Here is a 12,410-nt window from a genome sequence, read left to right as displayed (position 1 = left end):
ATTTCGACAAAATTTTTCTACGGTTTGAATGCTAGGAAGTTTTGACTTTGCTGGCTGTTTATACATATTTTAAAGGTGTGCATGTGTGTCATGTCATTTACTGTCAGACTGTGGAGCATATGTTTGTAATGACATATATTATCTGAATGAGGCACATACAACAGTAATGGAATATACTTTCAAACCAAGGCTCATATTTCTGTAAAGACATATACTGTCAGATTGTGACACATGTGTTTGTAATGACACATCATGTCAGACTGCGACACATGTGTTTGTAAAGACACATCATGTCAGATTGAGACAAATGTGTTTGTAATGACATATACTGGCAGATTGTGACACATGTGTTTGTAATGACACATCATGTCAGATTGAGACAAATGTGTTTGTAATGAAATAAACTCATACTCAGGACCATATGTTTGTAATGACACATTTTATCAGAATAAGGCACATATGTCTTTAATAGAATATACTGTCAAACCAAAGCTCATATTTCTGAAATGACATATTGTCAGACTGAGGCACATATGTCTGTTATGACATATACTGTCAGACTCGTGTATACATGCTTGTAATGATATTAACTGTCAGACTGGAACATATGTAAGAAATGATATAAGATGTCAGACTGATGCTCATATGTTTGTAATGACATACTGTCTGACTGAATCACATATGTTTGTTATGACATATACTGTCAGAATGAGGCACATATAATTGTAATGACATATAGTGTCAGCCTGGTGCATATGTGTTTGTTATGATATAAACTGTCAGACTGCAGAATATGTGTAAGAAATTATATAAGATGTCAGACTGACACTCATGTTTTCAATGACATATACTGTCTGACTGAAGATAATTTCGGTTTGTAATGAAATTCGCTGCCAGAATGAGGCATGTATATTTGTAATGACATATACTGTCTTACTGAGTCATATGTGTATTTAGTGATATAAACTGTCAGACTGAAGCACACATGTTTGTTATGACATATACTGTTATCCTGGTGCATATGTGCTTGTAATGATATAAACTTTCAGACTGAGGAATACGTGTAAGAAATGATATAAGATATCAGACTGACACTCATGTGTTTGTAATGATATATACTGTCTGACTGAAGCACATATGTGTTTGTAGTGATATTAGCTGTCAGACTTAGGCATGTATGTGTGTAATAACATATACTGTCATACTGAAGCATATGTGTTTATAATGACACATATTGTCAGACTTCGGCACATGTTTGTAATGACATAATGTCAGATTAAGGTACATATGTTTGTAATGACATATACAGTCAGACTGAATTGCATGTGTGTTTGTAATGTTATTAGTTGTCCGGTGGAGGCACATATGCTGATGACATTTACTGTTACACTGATGCATATGTGTTTAAAATGACAAATGCTGTCAGACTTATGCACATTCTATAAACGACATATACTGTCAGACTGAGGCACATGCTTTTAATGGAATGTACTGTCAAACTAAGGCTCATATCTCTGAAATGACATTCTGTCAGACTGAAGCACACATGTTTGTTATGACATATACTGTCAGCCTGGTGTATATGTGTTGTAATAAAATAAACTGTCAGACTGCGGAATACGTTTCGTGTTAGAAATAATACAAGATGATAGACTGAAGCACACAGAGGCGGATTTAGAGCCCCCTCCCCTTTTGTGGGAAAAATTTGGTTGATTATATAGAGAATCACTGAAGCATGACAGGAAGGGCCCCCTCTTAGGCAGTCAGTCACTTATGAAAATTTCCGCCACTGGCACATATGTTTGTAATGACATATACTGTCTGACTGAAGCACATATGAGTTAATGTCAGATTGACGCACATGTGTTTGAAATGATATTAGATATCCAGCGGGGGCGCACATTTTAATGGCGTTTACTGTCACACTGAGGTATTTGTGTTTAAAATGACAAATACTGTCAAACTTACGCACATGTTTTAACGACATATACTGTCAGACTGAGGCACATATGTTTTAACTGAATATACTGTCAAACAGAAGCGCTCATATTTCTGCGGATACACATACTTAATGACATATGCACCAGAAAGCCATAGTGTAGTGGTTAGTGCATCAAACTACTAACATAAAGGTACCTGGTTCGATTTCAGGGACTTAATTTTCGGCTCTCCATTGACACCATTTGCGAGTCAAACCATTTGTGAGGAAACGATGATAGTCCGTCAGAAGGGGACGATAAATGGCTGACCCGTGTTAAGAGAGAATCATATCTCTTGCACGTAAAAGACACCTTTGTAGATTTCGAAAGAGCAGGTTAATGCCGCTACAAGGCAGCACTCGCACCCCCACAGTGGAAAGGGATTAATATAAGTTGCAATAACTTGTTTCCCAATCCCCTATACTATATATAGTATATAAATATGTTTAAACTAATACTTAATAACATTTACTTCTGTCAGACTGACTTAACATATGTTTGTAATGACATACTGTCAGACTGAGGCACATACGTTTGTTATGACATATCCTGTCAATCTGGTAAATATGTGTTTGTTATTATATAATCTGTCAGCGGAATACGTGTTTGAAAGGATATAAGATGTCAGACTGCCACTCATTAGTCTGTAATGGCATACCGGTATACTGTCTGACTGAAGCACATATGCGTTTGTAATGAAATAGGCTGTCAGACTGAGACATATGTTTGTAATTACATGTACTGTCAGAATGAGGCATATGAGTTTATAATGACATAAACTGTCAGACTTCGGCAAATGTTTGTAATGACATACTGTCAGAATGAGGAACATATGTTTATAATGACATATACAGTCAGACTGAATCACATATATGTGTGTAATGATATTAGCTGTCAGGCGGATGCACATGTTCGTAATGACATAATGTCAGATTGAGGCATATGTGTTTTAATGACATATTCTGTCAGACTGCAGCACATGTTTGTAATGACATTTATATAAATCTCCAATTTCAAGATGTGCATGCTTCAACGAGTAGACGCATAACAACTTATAAATGACTAGGAATCTTGATGGTACCACACTATCATTGCTGTAATTATGTTTTTACGTAATACAATACGAAGGAATTAGTTAAAATAGAGACAAGTCACGTACAATAGCTTGTTCTAAGGGAGAACCTACTTGGCAAAATGTTGATTAAACGTTTTGATAAAACGTGGGATTTACGAAATATACAATTTTGGACGGAATATAAAGAATAGTGGAAAACGCGGAAATTGTACACTTGAGAGTGCGTATAGACTCATCAAGTTAAACAGTTATACTCTAAACCACTTATTTAAAAGATTGTTCGTCCACCTATTAAAACTATTGTTCTCTTCCACACATTTAAACAATAATTCTCTTTCCACACAATTAAACGATTTATCTCTTCCACACAATTAAACGATTTATCTCTTCCACACATTTCAACGAATGTCCTCTGTAACATGTTTAAACGATTGTTCTCTTTTATCCATTTACACGAGTGTTCTCTTCCCCACATTTAAACTATTGTTCTCTTCTATCTATGTAAACGATTGTTCTCTTCCACACATTTAAACGTTTGTTCTCTTCTACACATTTAAACGATTGTTCTCTTCAACACATTTAAACGATTGTTCTCTTCCAAGCATTTAAACGTTTGTTCTCTTCCACACTATTAAACGATAAATATCTTTCACACATTTAAACGATTGTTCTCTTCCACACATTTCAACGAATGTCCTCTGTAACATGTTTAAACGATTGTTCTCTTCCATCCATTTACACGAGTGTTCTCTTCCCCACATTTAAACTATTGTTCTCTTCTATCTATGTAAACGATTGTTCTCTTCCACACATTTAAACGTTTGTTCTTTTCTACACATTTAAACGATTGTTCTCTTCAACACATTTAAACGATTGTTCTCTTCCAAGCATTTAAACGATTGTTCTCTTCCACACTATTAAACGATAAATATCTTTCACATATTTAAACGATTGTTCTCTTCCACACATTTAAACGATTGTTCTCTTCCACACAGTTAAACGATTGTTCTCTTCCACACATTTAAACGATTATTCTTCCACTGTTCTCTTCCACACATTAAAACTTATGTTCTCTTCCACACCATTTTAACGATTGTTCTCTTCCACCCATTAAAATGATTGTACTTCCACACATTCAAAAGCTTATTCTCTTCCACATATTTAAACGGGTTTTCTCTTCCACACATTCAAAAGCTTATTCTCTTCCACATATTTAAACGATTGTTCTCATCCACACATTCAAAACTTATTCTCTTCCACATATTTAAACAATTGTTCTCTTCCATCATTTTAATCGATTGTTCTCTTCCGCGCATTTAAACGATTGTTCTCGTCCATCCATTAAAACGATTGTTTTCTTCCATCAATTTATACGATTGTTCTCTTCCACACTTTTAATCGAGTGTTCTTCATACACATTTAAACGACTGTTCTCTTCCACACATTTAAACGATTGTTCTCTTCCAAACATTTAAACGATTGTTCTCTTCCAAACATTTAAACAAATGTTCTCTTCCACCCATTTAACAATTGTTCTCTTCAACCCATTTAAACGATTGTTCTCGTCCATACATTAAAACTAATGTTCTCTTCCACCTATTTGAACGATTGTTCGCTTCCACACATTTATCGATTGTTCTTTTCCACGCATTTAAACGATTGCTCTCTTCCATACATAACATTCTCTTCCAAATATTTAAACAAGTGACTGTACTCTTAGCCACACATTTAAACGATTGTTCTTTCGACACATTCAAACGATTATTCTTCCACACATTTAAACGATTATTCTTTCACACATTAAAACGATAAATCTCCATACATTCAAACGATTGTTCTCTTCCACACGTTTAAACGATTGTTCTTTTCCACACAATTAAACGATAAATATCGTCCACATATTTAAACGATTATTCTCTTCCACACATGTAAACGATTGCTCTCTTCCACATATTTAAACGATTGTTCCCTTCCACACATTTAAACGATTGTTCTTCCACACATTTAAACTATTGTTCTCTTCCACACATTTAAACAATTATTCTTCCACACATTTGAACGATTATTGTCTTCCACACATTTAAACGATTATTCGTTCACACATTTAAACGATAATTCTTTCACACATTAAAACGATTATTCTTTCACACATTTGAAGGATTGTTCTTCCACACATTTAAACGATTGTTCTTCCACACATTTAAACGATTATTCTTCCACACATTTAAATGAATGTTCTCTTCCATCCATTTCAATGATTGTTCGTCCACACATTTAAACGATTGTTCTCTTCCACACATTTAAATGAATGTTCTCTTCCATGCATCCATTTAAATGATTGTTCTTCCACACATTTAAACGATTGTTCTTTCACCCATTTAAACGATTGTTCTCTTCCATCCAGTTAAACAATTGTCCTCTTTCACACATTTAAACTATAATTGTTATGTTGCTTACATTTAAACGATTGTTCTCTACTACACATTTAAGCGAGTGTTCTGTACCACACATTAAAGCGATTGTTCTCTATCACATTTTAATACGATTGTTCTGTTCCACACATTTAAAACGAGTGTTCTCTTCTACACAGTTAAACGATTGTTCTCTACCACATATAAACAATTGTTCTATATCACATTCTAAAAGGTTTGTTCTGTTCCACACATTTTAAAAACGCGTGTTCTCTACCACACATTTAAATGATTGTTCTCTACTACACATTTCAGCGATTGTTCTCTATCACACATTAAAACGTGTTCTGTTATCACATTTAAACTTGCTCTCTACCACTCATTAAAACAATTGTTATTTTCCTCACATTTAAACTATTAATCTCTTCCACACGTTAAAACGATTGTTCTCTTCCACACATATAAACGATTGTTCTGTATCACGTTTTAATACGATTGTTCTGTTCCACGCATTTAAGCGATTGTTCTGAACCACACAGTTAAAGGGTTGTTCTCTTCTATACATTAAAATGATTATTCTATTCCATGCATTTGTCGATTGTTCTCTTGTATACATTTAAACGATTGTTCTCTATTACAGAATTAAACGATTGTTCTATTGTATACGATTATTCTCTACCACACAATTAAACGATTGTTCCCTCCCCCACATTCCAACTATTGTTCTCTTCCACACATTTAAACGAGTGTTCTCTTCCACCCATTTAAACGATTGTTCTCTTCCATCCAGTAAGACAATTGTTCTCTTTCACACATTTAAACTATTTTTGTGTTGCTTACATTTAAACGATTTTTCTCTACTACACATTTTAGCGAGTGTTCTGTACCACACAATTAAACGATTGTTCCCTCCTTCTCATTCCAACTATTGTTCTCTTCCACACATTTAAACGATTGTTCTCTTGCACGCATTTAAACGATTGTTCTCTTGCACGCATTTAAACGATTGCTCTCTTGCACGCATTTAAAGTAAAACTATTGTTCTCTTGCACGCATTTACACGATTGTTCTCTTCCACAGTTATAACTGTGTCCATAATTTATCATCTGATCTTTTATTGAGCTATATCAATCAACATCAAATCAATGAACAAATCAACATAAAAAGGGGGGCAAAAACATACATGTGAAAGATAGGCTGAAGATAGATACCAGTGGGACATTCAAACTACTATTAAAGTTGAAACTAAACTCCGTGTAACTTGTAATATAATTATCATAAAATGGTTGCTTGTATTCAATTTTAATCTCAAATCTTTACTTTTTATGTTATCTTTTGTTGGCTTACATTTTGAAGGATGATTTCTTAATAACATATCCAAGTTTCAAATACTTACACATGTGAAGCAAAATGTGATTTAATTATAACAGATTTTTGTATATTTTTTTAATTTATTTTTTACAATAAAGACATACACTGCAATACTTTATTTAATGAAAAACATTAGTAAATGATTACAAAAAATGACTACATCAATATGGAAACTAATCGACGAATAGTTAAAAACTAAGAAACACTTGTTATCTCCCTTGTCACAGCAATTTGACAAGTTTTGACATCAGTGATTTAAATAATTTATAAAACATTTTTTTTTCAATAAATCTATAACCTTTCAGTTACTAGGGGCTCAATCCCCTTTGTACAATGTATAAATGAATGCACCACTGCTGATTCAAATATAGATAGCATTGCAGAAGAGAAAACATCCTACTTTTAGACCAGTGCTTATAGTATCCTTAGTATTTTTGTGCTGTGTGTCAATATGATGAGTCTTGAAAGAAAAAAAATGAACTTGATTTGAAAGTGTTTTTTTTTTTTTCATGATTTGATTTGAAAGTGTTTTTTTTTTTCATGAGGTCTGTTACTTCACTGTCCCATGTTTATAGAGGGTGGTAGAGCATTAGAAAAGGTTTAAATCCGACACATACAATCTTATGATTAATCCGAGTCAGTAGCCTGTAATTCAGTGGTGCTTGTTGATGTCTGTCTTTCATATCAGTTTTTTGTTTATTGTTTTGTACATAAATCAGTCTTCTCGTTTGAATTATTTAAATGGAAAATTTCTATTTCTATTTTACAAAAAGTCCTTTGAACAATTTGATTTCAAATTTATTTGTTGCGACCCATGTGAATACTTAAATCTTCTGAAAACGGTGGTGTGGAGGGGTGGCAATTTCACGATGATCGAAAAAATACACCAATTTTCACGAAACATGGTGACAAAGAACATAACGTTATGGACATTTATGGTCCTAATTGTCATCCTGTCGATACGTTTGTTTTGGCGTTGTATAAATCTTAGATTGTTTGGGGCATCTTTATACTGAATCCATGTTATGTGTTATAGGTTTTAGTAAGCATACACAGTTACGATTTGGGATTTTGCAATTCTGCCCTAGTGAGTTTGTCCAATTAGAAAGTTGGTGTGCAATACAATTTATCAAACAGGGCCGAATTGCAAAACCAAAGTCCTAAATGTGTATTGCTACCTAAAACCTACAGCGCTCGATTTTTTCAATCTGCAGCGCTAGATCGTACATCTTGGGTGCTAGCAGACTTTATTTCTCCGGCGCTTACTTGACATCTTCGGTTCTTCATCGATAGACTTTACATCTCGCTTTCTAGAAGTCTCATATATTTTATGGTGATATGTGATAATAAACACCTAACGGGAGGGATTGTGCTTGATGTTCATACGATGCAGACATAATCTTTCAATCAGTTTGATTGAGGTCTGGATCTGGCATGTCAGTAATTGCTAGTAGTCCTTTGTTAATTCATGGAACATTGTCATTTTGTTTAGATTCTTTTGTTACCTATTCTGACATTGGACTCGGACTTTTTTTAAACTGAGTTTTACTTTGCGTATTGCTGTGTATTTGTTTTCTAAATTGGCTAGAGGTATAGTGGGAGGGATGAGATATAAAAAAAAACATGTTTAACCCCGCCTAATTTTTTCTCTCCTGTCCCTAGTCAGGAGCCTCTGGCCTTTGTTAGTCTTCAACGGTATGATTTTTAATTCTATAGATATAGGAAGATGTGGTGTGAGTGCCAATGAGACAACTCTCCATCCAAATAACAATTTAAAAAAGTAAACCAAAGTTTATTTTATATATTTCGGAGTTTAGTATGACGTCAATTATCACTGAACTAGTACACATTTTTGTTAAGGAGCCAGCTGAATCACGCCTCCGAGTGCGGAATTTTCTCGCTGTTTTGAAGAAACATTGGTGGCCTTCGGCTGTTATCTGCTCTTTGGTCGGGTTGTTGTCTCCTTAACAAATCACCATTTTCATTCTCAATTTTAAGTAAAAAAAACACTGCTTTTTATAGTATCCGTATTAATAGACCTACATAACTTGATTATACACAACTAATGTCAAAACGAAAAAAAAAAGCTATAAAATCACAAACAATATATATATATATATATATTTGACTCTTAAAATTCAAGAGTCTATCTAAAAATGAGGGTACTTTTTATATGGCCTTCCAAATACCGTTTCGATCCCTAACATCACTGAAGAGACATTTATTGTCGAAATCCGGATCTGGTGTACTAAAAAAAAAATATTGACACCGTATGTTTGTGGCATAACATCTAGGCCACAAGTTAATTTTATTCTGTTTAGTATTAAATTTCTATTAAGATCCATTTTGTTACATCTTGTGATCAATTTTATTTGGCAATCGCCAATGGCAGTCAGCAGGGTTAAAGAACATCAGTTGTTCGACCTGTTAGTCAAATGCGTTTTGTTTGAATATACTTTTTCACTTTTTTTGGTCTTTTGGAAAATGTTGTTTGTGCTGTTTTTAGACCCTTCTACAACGAAATTTGTTTTACATGCACACGTATAAAAAGTGCGGTTTTTATCCAACGCAATCATAGGTTTGAACGTAGTTTTCAATTTAGACTCGTTTTTATTTTTTCGTTTGGGCTTGTATCATATTTTCCCTCCGCTTTATATGATCCGTTCATCCTATTTTGACTCTTAAAATTCAAGAGCCTATCTAAAAATGAGGGTACTTTTTATATGGCCTTCCAAATACCGTTTCGATCCCTTACATCACTGAAGAGACATTTATTGTCGAAATCCGGACCTGGTGTACTAAAAAAAAATGACACCGTATGTTTGTGGCATAACATCGTGGCCACAAGTTAATTTTTTTTCTGTTTAGTGTTAAATTTATAATATACTGCAGCTGTGCTATTTGAACATTAGCAGTCGTTTATACAAACAAAAAATCAGTGGACATGCCGGAAGATATAATAAGAATATTTGATTAACAACGTTTTAACCGGAATGTCCATGGCTTAATTTCAAACCTTACCGGGCTCTATACCACATCTTCTTTTTTTATATTTGTCGGCTAAAAAGAATGTGTTTATAATTTAAGGGTGCTGGAAGAAAGACTTGTGTTCTGCAGTCGACCAAATTTCTATACTGATACAAAACAGTATACGCCTAGGTATCCTGTATCCTGCTTCTATTGGAAACGAACATATACATTTAAATCATTGTTTACGATGCAGTCTACTTAGGGTCCCATCAAAGTAATGTCGATTTTATTGAAAATTAACGTTGTTAAAATAAAGGTATTTGTAACTTACAGTGACGACTGTAAGGGGGGTGATAGACTGTGTGTAAGGCAAGATAAACCAATCATCCAAATATTTAATACGCACGAGATGTTATAAAAACATTAAACAAGACATATAGTATTTTGTGACACCTAAAATAGTACGTGGTTGGTCTTTTAAATTTAGAAACAATCACTTATAAGCCTATCTGGAAATTATAAATAAGTCTATCACATATGTTATACCTTACCACATGTATATACTATCTAATGCAAAAAGAATATTTTTCAAAATCCATGCACTTTAACGTTTTAATCCCCAAACCTATACTATTGATCTATTGCATTTTAGCGTCATATACCATAGTGTATTAGCAAACAAAATACCATCCGCACTTTAGCGTGAGACACCATCGTACTTTAGCGTAGACCATCGCACTTTAGCGTGACCATCGCATTTTAGAGTACCATCGCACTTTAGAGTCCTATATATATAGTGTCAAGATATCTCAGTAGCATGGGTTCGAATCCCGATGAGGGAAGTACAAAAAATTTGCAAAAGCAAATTTACAGATCTAACATTGTTGGGTTGATGTTTAGACGAGTTGTATATACAGAATGTACACAGCCATATATCACAGTGTACAAGCGGACAGTGACACAAAACGGAAGTTGCTGATCTGTCCGACGGCGATCGGCTCGTTGTTTTTCAAAAAAATATAGAATATCAACACAAAGTGTCCCATAATGGATTGTTCAGCAGCTCAAGGTAAGTGAATAACTACAATGATGTATTTTTGACCATTTAAAGCTTATTTTATGCTTTTAGCATCAACCGTCTTTTTAAAATAACTCCTGATCATGAAGAGGGGTCAAAATTTTGCGATTTTTCGAGTCATAAATCTTAACAAAACTCCGAAAATTCAAACATTTTCAAGATTTTTAATCGATACATAGTTGAATAATCATATTCCGCATACACACACAAAAGTTTGGTTCATTTTTTTTTATTATATTGTCACAATTGAATCTTTTCTATTCAAAGTGTACTGTCCGCCTCGTTGCCACCGTATGTTTTCATACTGTCCGATTCGTTGGTCATATTCATGATCGATATCTTAAGCAAAAGTAAGATTGAAACATGCAATTTATCCACATTCATGACCGATTTCCTAGGAAATATCAACATTTATAAAATGTTACTGATTATTACATATAAAAAGCATTGTTAATGCATGCACATGAAAATTTAATATACGTTTCTCTAGTTTGTTTTAGGAAAATGGGGCACGTAGGTGATTTTTATGGTATATTTATTCATACATTCATGTGGAACATTGTTATTTTTATCACTTAAAAACATAAATAGGGGTAATAACTTTTCATGAAAAATACAACCATGCAACAAAAGTTATTTCTAGGCCTTTTATAGCTGACTATGCGGTATGGGCTTTGCTCATTGTTGAAGGCCGTACGGTGACCTATAGTTGTTCATTTCTGTGTCATTTAATTTGTTCTCTTGTTTAGAGTTGTCTCATTGGCAATTACACCAAATCTTCTTTTTTATATTTATAAACGTTTGACACAGAAAATCAAAACAATAGTTTTTTACACCCAGTTTGCGTCTTATTTCACCAATAATCAAACAAATCTCATGGCTTGGAATTCAAGTCAAAAAGAATCAATTGAAAAGTTACGGTGTACTTGAATGGTCCATGAGTTTGTTTTCCTATTGCCTTAGTAGAGGTAAGAATACTTATATACACACATTTAACATGAAGTATGCGGTGAAGCCTTTCTTGTTAAATTTTTTATCATAACTTGCATTTATTCTGTATGAGTTATTATTCAATTCTTATATGTACAAATCATCGATTAAATAAATTAATATGAATACATTCACGTTACTTAATACATGTATTTGTAATCGCTTAGGCAGTTGCGGATCCAGGCGGTCGGGGGTCCGGGGTTGGGAACCCTAGTTACTTTTTTTTTAATCTTTCATCTGGGTATGAATTCTCTCTTAACAATTTCTGGATCCGCTCCTGAATTATATTTTTGTAAGTTTAAAAAACACGAATATCAGTGAAATTAACAAATATGGAAAATATGGGGCAAAAAATACCCGTCCCCATGTAACTACGATTACATCTATGTTATGGAACGCCAAAACTGTCTTGTTATGACCATTTTCATTATATGATGTGCATTTACCTTTATATGATGTGCACTTGTCATTATATAATGTGAATTTACCTTTACATGATGTGCACTTGTCATTGTATGATGTGCAAACACCTTTAT

The sequence above is a fragment of the Mytilus galloprovincialis genome, chromosome 9 (genome assembly GCF_965363235.1).
Source record: "Mytilus galloprovincialis chromosome 9, xbMytGall1.hap1.1, whole genome shotgun sequence".
Taxonomy (NCBI): domain Eukaryota; kingdom Metazoa; phylum Mollusca; class Bivalvia; order Mytilida; family Mytilidae; genus Mytilus; species Mytilus galloprovincialis.
The sequence above is the reverse complement of the archived record's forward strand: the minus strand, read 5'-3'. Positions refer to the sequence as shown.